Source organism: Cavia porcellus, unplaced genomic scaffold (assembly GCF_034190915.1).
Source record: "Cavia porcellus strain 051 isolate PalLab524CR breed Dunkin Hartley unplaced genomic scaffold, mCavPor4.1 scaffold_26, whole genome shotgun sequence".
NCBI classification, from domain to species: Eukaryota; Metazoa; Chordata; class Mammalia; order Rodentia; family Caviidae; genus Cavia; species Cavia porcellus.
The window spans coordinates 33,183,428-33,196,321 of record NW_026947509.1 but is presented as its reverse complement, the minus strand read 5'-3'; the positions used below and the strand labels follow the sequence as shown (position 1 = coordinate 33,196,321).

General features: G+C 49.4%; 1 protein-coding gene across 8 annotated transcripts in view; it reads left to right on the top strand.

Annotated features, from left to right (window-relative positions):
* Positions 1 to 12,894, top strand: part of Dgkd (diacylglycerol kinase delta) — a 95,615-nt gene that overhangs the window by 56,023 nt on the left and 26,698 nt on the right. Inside the window, exon 1 of one of the 8 annotated variants that reach the window (XM_013157406.3) lies at positions 7,063 to 7,273. The exons of the other annotated variants lie outside the window; for them this stretch is intronic. The gene's annotated coding sequence lies outside the window, so the exon portion shown is untranslated. Of the gene's footprint in view, positions 1 to 7,062; positions 7,274 to 12,894 lie in introns of those variants that run through there. 8 annotated transcript variants of the gene reach the window in all.

The window sequence follows — 12,894 nt, the reverse complement described above, 5'->3', positions numbered from 1 at the left end:
TAGTGGCGTCTCACTGGAGATTTAATTTCTGTTTCCCTGATGACTTATAGGTAGCATCAGCATCTCCATGTGCATATTGACATTTTGTGGATCTTCTTTTGTGAATTGCATGCTAGAAACATGGATCTGCTTTTGTGTTGGATTTTTTTCCTTTATTTACTCTGGATATAAGTTTTTGTCTGATCTCTGTGTTGTCAGTGATTTTCCCAGTTTGTAGTTTTTGAGTGTCTCTTTAAAGGGTAGGAGTCTTTTGGTAAAATGGAATTTATTGATATTTTTTTCTTTGTGGTTCATTTTTGTGTTCTAGCAAGAAACTTTTATCTACCTTAGCATGGCAGAGACTTTTCTAGAAATTTGCAGCTTTCAGTGTTGCAGTTAGAATTATGGTTGCTGTAATACTAGTTTTTGTGTACGGTGTGAGGTAAGGAGTTGATGTTGATTTTTTTTTTTTTATGTTCAGTCTTTCATCTGCACTTGTTAGGAAGACATTGTGTTCCCCATTGAGCTGTCTTTCTCTCCTTGGTCTGAAAACACTTGACCTCACTATATTTAGTCTGTTTCCAGACTAGGTGTTCTGTTGTAGTGATCTGTGTGACTCTTTTTCCTCTAGCCTTACCCTTTTTTGATTACTGTAGTATGTAGCTAAAATCACATACAATAAATCCTCTTTGTTCTTCTTTCTTAAACTACTTTAGTTATTCTGAGTCCTTAGTACTTTCTTATAAAATTTAAAATAGTTTCCATAAATCAGAGCTAGTACAATCTGGCTTTGTTTTGTTTTTGTGTTTTGAGACAGGGTCTCCTACGTTTCATTCAGGCTGGCCCTGAACACACTGTGTAGCCCAGACTGGTCTTGTATCTGTCTTCCTGAGTTCGCCTCTCAACTGCTGGGATTACACCATGCCCAGCAGACCTAGCGCAGCCTTGATTGGGATTGCACTTGATTTTTAAATCATTTTTGGAAAGAACTGATGTGTAGTAATTGAGTTTTCCAAGCCACAAATATATATCTCAGTTTATTTAGATTCTTAATTTCTTTCAGCAGTGTTTTATAGTTTTCAGTTAGATGTTTTAATGTGGTTTATTTTTTGTTTCTATTAACTAATTGGCATTTACCACAATTTTATTTTTGGTTATTTTCAGCTAATATATAAGAATAGGATGGATTTGTGGCCTTGCAAAGTGGTATTTATTCATAGATTCTGCAGGTATCTGTCTGAGTAGTAATCACCTGCAAGGAGGGGCTTGCCATGTTTTAAGGGCAAGAACTACCACCCTGATGCTGACAAAGTATTCACAACATTAATTCTTTCCATTTCTTTCAGCCTTAACAAGAAATAGTTAAGCTTTTCACCTTTGAAGTATGATGTTAGCTGTAGATATCCTTCATCAGCTGGGATATTTTTTTACTTATCTATGAAGAATTTTTGTTGAGTATGGTGTTGAATTTTCTCGTGTTGATCTGTATCTATTGAAATGATCGTATGGTTTTTCCCCTTCATTTTGTTAAAAGTGCAAATTAAATGGGTTGATTTTCTTTTTTAATCTTTTTACCGGTACCGGGGATCGAACTCACGACCGCCTGCTTGCAAGGCAGGTGCTTATGCCGCTGAGCTAAATCCCCAGCCCCAAATGGGTTGATTTTCAAATTAAAACCATCCTCACATTCTTGGGGTAAATCTTATTTACCCATGATATACATTATTTTAGTGTTTTTTTCCTTTGGGATTGAGAATCCAACTCAGGACCTCGTACTTGCTGGGCAGGTGCTGAGCCACTGAGCTGTGTCTGCAGCCCTCATGAGACATTATTGTTTTATATATTGTTGGATACAGTTAGCTATTAGAATTTTGGCATCTATATTTTCTCTCCTGATTTGTTGTACTCCTCTATGCTCTTTCTTTTCTTTTCTTTTCTTTTTTTTTCCCCTTTTTACATTCCTAGTCCTGTTTGTATTTTTATTTTGAGACAAGGCCTTGCTAAGTAGCCCAGGCTGGGTTTGAAGATCTTGAGATCTTCCTGCCTTAGCCTCCCAGAGGTTAAAGGAGTATGCCACTGTGCCTGGCTGTATCTTCTTTTTGGTGGAATGTTGGTACATAGGTTAAGCCAGCTTTGTGAAACATTTAAAAATGGAGGGTCAGTAGTCACCCTGCTGTTTTCTGATAAGAATTTGGTGTTATTTTCTTCTTAAATATTGCTAGAATTTACCTGTGAGACTATAGGTATAGAACTTTTCTTTTTGGGAATTTTTGATAATTTTTTTTATATTTTTGATAATAAATTCAATTTTAAAAATGGATACAATCCCTTCACATTTTGCATGAAGTTTCTGGGTCCTCTTTCCTCTTGGGAGAGAAATATGAACTTCTTGGGGGAGGGGAAAAGTGTCTTGGGACTTGCCGATCTTTCTCCATTTCGGCACCCTGCCCGGTTCCCATCACAGCACAGAAGGGCTGTCCTAGAGATGTATATTGGGTCAGTACATTTGTTCCTACGGTCTCTCCCTCAGCATCTCTGGGAAGTATTTCCATCTTCACCACTCACACGGGACTATGTGGTAGCTATACCACGACAAGAGGCGATGGTTCCTGAGTGAGGCTGGCTGCCCTCCGACAGCTGCGTGTCAGGCGCTCCCACTGTGGCTGTCCAGAGGCCTGGTGCCTGTCCCCAGTCCCCAAAGGCAGGCTGTCTGGATCCAGCCTGGCCAGCAGGGTAAAATCTCTTCAACCTTTTTCCATTGTGGTGTTTTAAAATGTTAAATCCTGTTTTTGAAATGACTTCTTTCCATTTTAACAATGGTCTTGAAGTACCAGCCAAACAAGAAAGCCACTGTAAGCTTGGTCAGAAGAAAAGAATAATTCATCTCAGCATCCAGCTAACATAAGGCAGGTGGAGGCTGGGCGAGGGAAGGTTACTCCTGCCTGCACTTGACCTTGCATAGAATTACCTGATTACCTGTGAGTCTGCTCGGAGATGTCCTCACCTGTGTCACTTGCAAAGGACAGTCCCTGAAGTGCACTGTACAGGGAATTGGAAGGGGGCAGGGCAGCCCAGAAGGTGGGCATACTCTGTGTAGTTCCCTGGTGCTTGGCAGGGGTCCAAGTCCTTGAACATTGCATTGTGAAGGGGCTGGGTTTCAACACCTGCAGCCACCAGGGTTGGGCCTGGGAGCTCAGGGCTCTTGGTCAGAGCTGGGCACGCATCTCCTTTCTCTCTGGAGTCAATGCCACAATCTCTGTATTTTTATTTTTTTTTTATTGTTATATGTTTGTGGTACCTGATACTGACATTTATTTTGAAGAATCGATAATACAGTACATAAAATTCATCTCCGTGTTAGAATGCCAAGTGCATGTGTCAGCCTGCATGTCTTCCACAGTCCACAGGGCCAGCAGGCAGCTGCTCCATCCCCTGAGAGAGTCCATGGGCAACAGTGTGCCCTAGACGACACAGCTCAACCTGTAGAAACATGATCCTTGGCAGGTCACCTATCTTCTCTGGGGATTTATTTTCCTCATGTGAAAGAAGGTAAAGTCAGAAGGACTTCCAGCCACACACTGTGATACTGTGACCTAACTGTGCTACCATGAGACCTTGGAGAGGAAAGTCTCAGTGGTCCTTACCTTGTCACTGTAGTTCTGTAGCTGGACTTCAGAATGTTAGAATTGGAAACCTTCATGTTGTGTTATTTTTGTTAGTGCATGCTGATTATGTAGAAGACAGGGTTTTGCTTTGGCAGGTATGTTTTTCTTTTGAGCATTGGCTATGTTGGGAAACATTTTCTTAGGAACAGTTTGTGGGGAGACTCGATGGCCGTCCTCTGTCTCACGGGGTGGACTGGCTGGGAGGGAGGAGGATGCCCTCCTTGACCTGGGATCACTGCCACCCCGGCCCCATCCCCTTAATGGGAGGAGGTGAGGCAGGGGGAGACCCCATGTCATTTGCCAGGAGCAGAACAGGAAGGCACCTCACACAGGTAGCAGTTGGGCTTCATGGGCTGCGGGGCTGGTTCCCTGGACAGCTTCCTCTCTGACAAGAATGGTGAAGCTGGAGGCCACAGTGTGTTGTTGCAGGTGGACTGTGTTAGGTCTGTGTGTGAAGCAGGGCTGGGGTGTATTGAGAAGTTATGCTGAGGTATGTATTATAGTGGCATGTTTAAACTTTTGTAAGGGTTTCATTTGGAATTATTTAATAAATATGCATCCATACAGAGTTTTGAGATGTGACCCTTTGTGGTAACATGAAGGGGTAAATTCTGTGTTTATGGAGGATGTGCAGATTTCTCATTAGGTTCTTGGGGGTTGTATTGGTCAGGGTTTTACTAGAGAGAACAGATATAACCCAGGATATACAGAAACAACAAGATTGGCTTACGATAGTCAGTCACAGAGTCGGATGAGGAAGCGTACAGAGGGTGTCTATGCACTGGAGGCCAAAGGATTCAATCCCAGATCTGGAGTTCACCCTAGTGTCTTGTGCAAGTCCACACCAGCAGGCTGATGGGTCTGCGACAGAAGGCCGAAGGCTCTGTGATGAAAAGCTGAAGGGTCTGTACTGGAAGCCAGGAGGTGAGGTCCAAAACCAAAGGCGAAGACTGGAGCTTCTCCCAAGAATGGCATGATTTGTCCTTCCTCCTCTCCTTTTATACCTCGAGGTGGTAACTCACCCTAGGGTGGGTCTTCTTTACATCCTTGGGTGTAGAATTGCTAAACCCATTTAGTTAGCTTCTAACTGTCTCAAGTTGACACAATCAATTAACCACTAGAGGGGTTCAACTGGGAGTGGCATGGAGACCCCTCTGGACAGAGTCAGAGGCAAAGAAATAGGGACAAACTGCAAATGCCATCTTATTTAACATTTCCAAGTCAGATTCTCTTTTTACTCTCTCCTTGATGTGTACAGGCAGTAGCTTATATAGGGCTAGTGGCCAGCTCTTTCTAGGAAGGGCCTACACGTGTAGCTTTGTGGCCTGCGGCATTTCCATGCCACTCCCCACTCTACTGTGGCGGCATAGCCACGTGCAGCGGCCATGGGCAGCACGTCTGCATGCAGGTGTGGCTGTGTGCGAAGAGCGGGTGGCAGGTCATAGCTTGCCTGTCCCAGACTCATGCCTGGGTCTGGTGCTCTGTGCTGTTACTCCTGTCTTCCTGTGACTGGGAAGTCGGGCTCCCTGGTGTGATTGCCTGATTGAGTTCAGAGTTTTCAGTGCTGGTCCCTTATTAAATCAAGTCATTTGTGCCTGACACCTGGAGGATAAAGATACCTCCTGTTCTCTGCCTTGGTTTTCTTTCCTGTGTGATGATAAGAAAGTTGACCCAGCTCCTGCGGTGCTGCTCTGCTGTCCCTCACCTGAGGTTCTCCTCCCAGGGTCACCTTTGGGTGTGAGGGCCCTGCTGCCTGCTGAGCCATTCTGAGGGCTCTCCTTGAAGCTCCCACCTGGAATGCCAGTCCTTGCTGCCTTGTCCCCCAGCCCAGGCAGAGTATCAGCCGGGCCAGGCTAGAGACCACCTGGAGCAGGGTCTGCTGGGGGAGGTGACTGTCTGAGGGTTGATTTATGTAGATAAATTTTGAAATACTTTTAATTGTAGAAAGTTTGGAAAATACAGAAAACCAGAAGGAAAGGAAAAGAAGATTCCTCAGGGCCACTGCCTGAGCCATGACCTGTAGTAGGGTTTTCAGGAACTCAGATGCTGTATTAGGGCAGAAACACCTCTAATGTACTGATGCTAAGCTACTCCTTTTAAAGTGGATAAAATGCTTATTGCAAATAATTTAGTTAAGATATTGGGACAAAAACAACATGAAAGTCTTGGCAGTGAGAAACAATGCATGTTGTGTGGCAGTGGGGTTCTCACCTGTGGGTGGGGGTGATGGGAGGGAAGGGTTACTATGTCATGAGGACTCTTGGGGAGCACCGGGCTGCCACAGCTGCAAGGTGGGCAGCCGTGCGGTCCTGCTGGGTTCCGGGGCAGTCCTGCCAGCGAGGGTTATTTGGCCCTGCTTATAATCGGGCCAATGATGAGAGACTTTGACATAAAGTTTTGAAGGTTTTCTCCTCTACCGGTAAACATACTTTAGTTTTACAGGAAGTGTTCACTGTACCTCACATTTAATGACCTGCTCTCTAATTCCTCATGCCCTGAGCCTAAGTGCCCTTCTCCCTGCTGTCAGTGGAGTTGGCTATGGGCCCCACTGTGTGGACTCTATCATGTGGGCTTCTCCATGTGGACCCCTCCATGTGGGTCCTGCCATGTGGGCTCCACCATGTGGACTCCTCCAGGTGGGTTCCTCTGGGTGGACCCCTCTGTGTGGACTCTGCCGTGTGAACTCAGTACTCTCAGGCCCACTGATCCGGCAGCATCTCCTTGGTGCCACTGGAGGCTGATTTCTGTGTCACCTTCTGTGGGGTGGTGACTCAGCAGACCTTGCCGAGCTGAGGAACCTTTCAGGGCAACTGTCCCCACCCCTGCAAGGCTCTGATGTCCCCCACTGCTTCCCCTCAGTTGACTCCACTCAGGGCCCTCATGCTGCAGCATGGAAGTGTGGAGTAAGTAGTACTGAGCACTTTTCTTTAGCTGCTGTCTGATCATCGTGCAGAAGTACATGTGGCTTCACTTCTTGCCAGGCTGGCAGTGCTTCCTGCTCAGGCTTCCCAAGCTCCATGGAGAGGGGCAAGCAGCACCTCGCAGCCAGGCTGGCTGAGACTAAAGATGTGGACGCAGCCACAGTGTCTGGGTTCCTTCTGGGGATGACGGGACTGGGGCAGAGCTGTGAACAGTGTGGGAGCCTGGGCCTGGCCCAGGGGCTCGTGCCACTCAGTTGCCTCCAGAGCTCACTTGCTGTGTGGTATCTATTTTGGTGTCGCCGTGTGCCCAGCTGTCATGAATAGTCTGTCTCAGTGCCTTCCATGTGGGGGATCCAAGGGGTAGAGCATAGGAACAGCAGGATGTGAGTAACAGGAAGTGACAGAAATCACCGGGAGCGCCAAGTTTTTTCTGGGCCACCTTCCTGAGGGAGGAGCTATATTTAGCAGGCACTTCCCAGCTGTTCTCTTAGGACACTGCCCTCAGCCTGGCTGTGGTCAGTGGCCAGCTTTCATGGGGCAGCATTACTCCGAGTCTCTGGTCTACCTGGGTGCCCCTTGGGTTGCTGTCCACTGGTGTGAACTCTAAAGTTGGGGTTTGCTGGGCCACTTTGCTAAGAGACACTTGGAGTAGCTGAAAAGTGGGAGAGTGGTGGGCAGTGGGAGACTGCTGGCACCAGAAGTGAAAAGGTAAGACTCTGAAATCAAGGCTGTGGGAGGCACAGTGCAGCCACTGCTCTGTTTGTGGCTCACGAGTGGAAGGCTAGAGTTTTCCGAGTCTGGGCTTGGCAGTGTGACATTTCCTACACACACACAGAATGCCTGCAGGGAGTTGGGCCCTTCTGGTGATGTCTGGCAGGACATCTCTGCACTCCCTGATATAGGCACTGCAGAGCTGGCATCGCTCACCCTGCTTTGTCCTGCTCTGGGTCCAGGTGGATGTTTGTCCAGTGGCCTCTGTCCACCTTTCATTCGCCTGGCATCCATGCCCATGCACGCCTTCCTGCAGCACAATGCTGAGTGTTGGTGGTGGCTTCTGACTCAGGGTAGGGCATGCTGGTTATGGTATTTGTGTCAGTCCTCTTTAGGGCACTGTGGTCCTTCCTCTCCACTCCCTTCCCTGTTAGGCGCCAGCTGTGCTCAGGGTTTGAGAGACCACCCCAGAGCTGGGTGTCTGCTGTGAAATGCACAGCAGTGGCCCAGTCAGGTCACGGTGCAGGGGGCAGCACCAAGGTCAAGCCTTGGCGGGACTCCCCCTCCCCATTTCATCACCAGAGTCAGTCCACTGGTGTGGCTGCAGGCTGTCCTGTTGCCCTTTGTATGGCTGATTGAGCATGTGAGACACAGTTACTTTGAGTGTCTGTGCTTTAGACTGGGGTATTTTAGGATATTTTTTTGCTGAAAATTTATAGCATTCAAAAAGTCACACAGAGAACAGCGTGTGCTTGAGAAATAAACGTGGAGCTTATTGAAGACTTTGGTGTTCCCTTTCTGTCCCAGGTACCTCCTGCCTGCCCTCCTGGTGCCACCAGTGTTCCCAGGCCAGTGTCTGTTGCTTGTGGCACCTTGCTTTTTTGGATTGTATGTGTAGGTGTTGACTGTAGATAGAACTGCTCAGCGAGTTTTACAATTTTGAATGAACGGTCTCATATGAGACACATCCTGTAGCCTTGTGTTCCTGAGGCTTATCTATGTGAGTTCATCCACCTTTAGGTGAGTGGTTCAGAAGTTTAACACCACTGCTTCTTGGAGTTAATCTGGAGAGGAGAATTTCTGGGCCATCAGTGTGAACCATTGCATTGTTTATAGGTGCAAGATGTAGTGAGCACTGCAGGTCAGTTCGAGGTTATCTGGCACTCCAGGGTGCGAAGTGGCCTGCTCCTGGCCTGGGCTGAGAGATTGCCTGTGTTTTCCCACCGTTGCCAGTGCTACTGGGCAGTGCTTGTTCTGTCTTCTTGACAAGCTTCTTCTGCCCGTTCATGTAGGGTAGACTTCCCGCGGCGAACTTGTCCAGCCTGCCTGGATGCTGTCTGGCTGCGCGTACAACAGGAGCATCCTGTAGAGCCCGGTGCTGCTGGTCTTGCTGTGGGCCAGCATCCTCCCCGGGGCATGGCCCATGGTGCCTCCCTGCAGAACTTGGTGCTGTGGGCAGCTGTACCACAGCGAAAAGTGCTTACGTATCTAAATGCAAAGAAGGCAGGTGGAAGAGAATTCAACCTCCTCTGGTCTGAGGAGTGGTCTGCTGTTGACAGAAATGTCCTTGCGTGGTACTGTGTGCAGCTACCTTTTTAAACTACCACTGGCAGTGGGATATATTAGTAGTGTTGTTTCTCCAGTGTTGTTAACTTTTTTACCCTATAGAACTGATAGCAAATGAAGGTCTGATGTGTGAAATGAGCCATAGGGTGTGGCCAAGATGGGCATGGATACCTCGACTTCAATGTGTCCAAAATGGAACCACTGAGCCCCCCTTCCCAGCCTGTGTACCCATGTCCTGGTGCCAGTGTGGCAGCTGCCCTTACCCACTGTCCGAGTGGTCCTGTGGGCCTGGCTCCATCTCACCACATCCTGGTGTCACATCCAGAGCCCCGCCCTGTCTCTGTCTGCATCATGTAGCAGGTTGCTGAGGAACTTCTGAAAAAGTGTTCTGGCCTCTGCTCTGTCCCACTGTATCTGTCTTCAGGAAATCGAGTAGAGGGATGCTTTTGAGACTCAAGCATGATGCCAGCCTTCTGTGTGGAAACTGCCATGGCTCTCTGTACCTTGAGGAGTAGGCACCAGATCTTCAATTAAGTCCATGTGGCCCTCTGAGGCCTCAGCCTCTGTGTGACTTCAGGGTCCAGCTGTTCCCCCCCACCCCCCACGCTCCATCATTGCTCCCGAGGCCCCTGGACACTTCCACTCTCTGCTTGTTCTGAACTCCTCTTCCCACCAACCCTGACTGAGCTACCCTCTGTTCTGTGAATTGCTCCTTGGCTGAGGGGACTGCAGGACTGGGGCCAGGGTGATCTTGTCTTGCCTGTGCCTCTGGTCACTCCCAGGTGCTGGCATTGAGGGAGGTGGCCGAGGCTGGCCCCAGCTGGGGAGAGCATGGTATGTGAACCCAGGCTATGTTCTGACTGCTGCCTTTATGCACAGAGGCCCACTGGCTTACACCTCTCAGTGGGGTCTTCAGTGGTTGTCAGAAATGAGCTGCCATACCCTGCGCTGTGCAGGCTGAGTCCCCAGGCTCTGTGTCCCATCCTGACAGCAGAGCTAGCCCTTGGCCAGAGGGCACTGTCCCCAGCAGCATGTGTGGAGTGCTCCTCAGTGCCCAGGCCCCCACCTCCTCTCTGAGGTGTATCCCTGAACTGTATTCTTAGTGAGTCAGGGTCCCTTGCACTGCTGCCTACAGAGCCAGGACTTTACAGGGTATGGGCACACCTTGGACTTGTGCACATGCCCCATCCTTCACAAAGCTGTCTTCTTGTGGGTTTGCTTCTACTGTTCAACTTTAAATACTGCCGATGGTCATTGCCTCTAGCTGAGCTTTGTATTTTGAGCTCCCTCTTGCATGCTACTCCTCGGTGAGCCCCTGCCCAGCTCGAGTGCAGCACTGTGCCCCTGCTGCCAGCGTACTGTGGTCTCTACAGAGTCCCTCCCAGTTCCCTCTGCTGCTCAAGCACTTCCCCCCAGGACCCTTTGACCTCCCAGCTGCGCTCCCCATGTGTGGCTCCCCATGTGTGGCGTTCCAGGAATGTTCTGTTGATGGAATCACACAGCCTGTCACCTTCCAATTGGACCTTTGTCCCTCAGTGGGTCGTGAGGTAAGGCGTGGTGCAGAGGTGCCACCGTGTGGTGTGAGTCATAGGCAGCAGCATGGAAGGGAGTTGCATGTTTGCTGTGGTTATGAGTGCAGCCACTATAAACACAGCAGGCTGAAGCCTGAGTGTCATGCACTGTGGTTGGTGCGTGTTGTTTTCAAGGAGCTGCCTGACGGCCCTGCGGAGCAGCCGTGCCATGTCATGGTCCATCCTGCACCGCCCGGTTTTTCCATGGCCTCGCAAGCACTTGGTGTTGCTGTTTTTCCTTTAGCTGAGCTTGCATCTAGATGTGCAGTGCTGTCTCGTGGTGGCTTCAGTGACTGTCAAGGTTGAGTACCTTCCGCGTGCTTACTGGCATCCCTATTTCCTTGACCTGATCGGGAGGGGAACGATCAGCCTTCTCCTTGGTCCTTCCTGGATGCATCCAGTGGTTGAGCAGGCAGCATGTGCCAGGTGCCTCGATCAGGGTACAGCGGTCTTTGGCCCCCTGCTTGTAGTGACCTCTGCCCTGCCAGGTTGGCCATTTCCTTTGGCTGAAAGAGCAGACTTGGGCGTGCTTTTCCCCCTACCAATGTCACTTTTTCGCCTTGACAGCACTGGGCCTGGGAAATAGAAGGTTAACTTCTGTGTTGTCCCTGGGCTGAGCCCTCCATCAGTGTGGATGTCTCCCTACCTTAGCTGGCACATGTCCACATTCCCAGGATTTTAGTTGTCCTCTGCCAGAGGAGTAGGGAAAGGTGCACCGTGGAATGAAAAGGGTGAGCAGCTCTGTGTCTGGTCCTGTGTCCTAGTCCCTGGTCGATGCCTTACCCCTGCCCATTCTTGTGCCCTGCGTGGTGACCTTTGGAACCTCTAGGGTGCAGCGCCTCACAGTTATGAGTGCTGCTTCATTTGACCTTTGGGCCCAGCATGGCACAGTATGCAGTGTCTTGATCTTTCTGTCGTTTGGGATCTCATACACAAAGCAGATGCACATCTGGCACTGTGAGAGGTGGTTCAGCTTGGTGGTGAATCAGGGAACTGCCCCTGCCTCTATCATGTCACTCTCATCTCTTCAACTCCTTTTTGAATGCTTGGAACTCTGGCAGAGCAGGACAGCTGGCTTGATGATTTAATGAGCTGTCAACATGAACTGCAGATTCTTGAGCCGGAGTTGCTGCCTGAGAAAGCTCTTGGGGAGTGTGTGCAGTATGCTCCCTGCCTGCTCTGTTGCTCTGCCCTTTACAGTCTCACCTACCTGTCCAGATGAGCAGCAGCTGTGGGTGGAGGTAGGCACCCAGCTAGCACCAACCTATAGGGGTCCTGTTCCCAGGCCTTGTTCTCGTGGACTTCAGGCAGCCCGGCTGGCCATGTCTGGCTACTTGTCCTGAAAGTTGCTTCACTGGGGTGTGGGGAGCTACACTGGTGGAAGCTGGGAGACACCATGCAGGTTGCCTGAGTGTCGGCCACTGTGGTCGTCTGGCACCAGAGTATGCAAGCAGACTTAGCTTCTTCTGCACATAGGAAGTCTCATTTGTGTTTCCATTGTAGCGTTTTACCATGAGTTCTCAAAGATCATTGCCTGTGGTTTAACAACCTTCTGCCAGGCCCCTGGCAGATACTGTTTTCTGACGGCTTTGGGTGTGTGTGTGTGTGTGTGTGTGTGTGTGTGTGTGTGTGTATGGTGCTGGGATTTGAACTGGGCTGTATTCTCAGCCCTTTTCAATTTTTAAAAGTTTGAGATGGAGTCTGACCAAGTTGCACAGATTGGCCTCTAACTTCTTATCCTCCTGCCTCTGCCTCCTGAGCCATTGGGATTATAGACATGTGCCACCACACCTGGCTTGGTGTGGGTGTCTGAAGTGGATTTAGGGTAACAAGGTGTTTTAGGTCCTCCTCTCTCAAAAGGTCGTACACCTGTATGCAAGGCCAAGAGCAAGAGTCCCCCTGAGTACGTGTTCATTTTCATTATGTGTGTGCAGGTCTGCATCCCTGTCTAGGGCCAGGCTGGAGCTGCTGAGTCTCAGGGTCTGCATGCCATGGTTTCTAATGGAACTGCATTCAGCTGCAGCCTGGCCAGCGCTGAGCTCTGTCACTTCAGGCACCCTCTGGGGACACTGGCATCATGGTAGCTTTTGTTTCCGTTGCTCTGGAGACTGGTGAAGCCAAGAGGTGCTCAGTTCTGCACTGGCTGTTGGTGAAGTCACTGCTTGAGTCTTTCATATCTGTTTTTCTTTCAGTTGGTATGCCTGTTCTCTTTGGGACTTCTGGGGTTCTTTTATTCTCAGAAACCAAAATGGGTTGTGTTTTGGTTCCTGGCATCTCTGATGTGATCTCCAGGGAGCCTCCTGCCTTTCTGCTCTTTGGGGGCTCAGCCCCACCCTGGACCCACCCTGCACTGCCCTGATTGCCCCTCAGGGTATATTTGTTGTTTAGGTTGCTATGGCTCTGTGAGCCCTGCCTTGCCTTGCACTTCTGCTGCTCTGGAAGGAAGGGTCCCGGCCTGCAGCATGGCACCTGAGGAGCCTG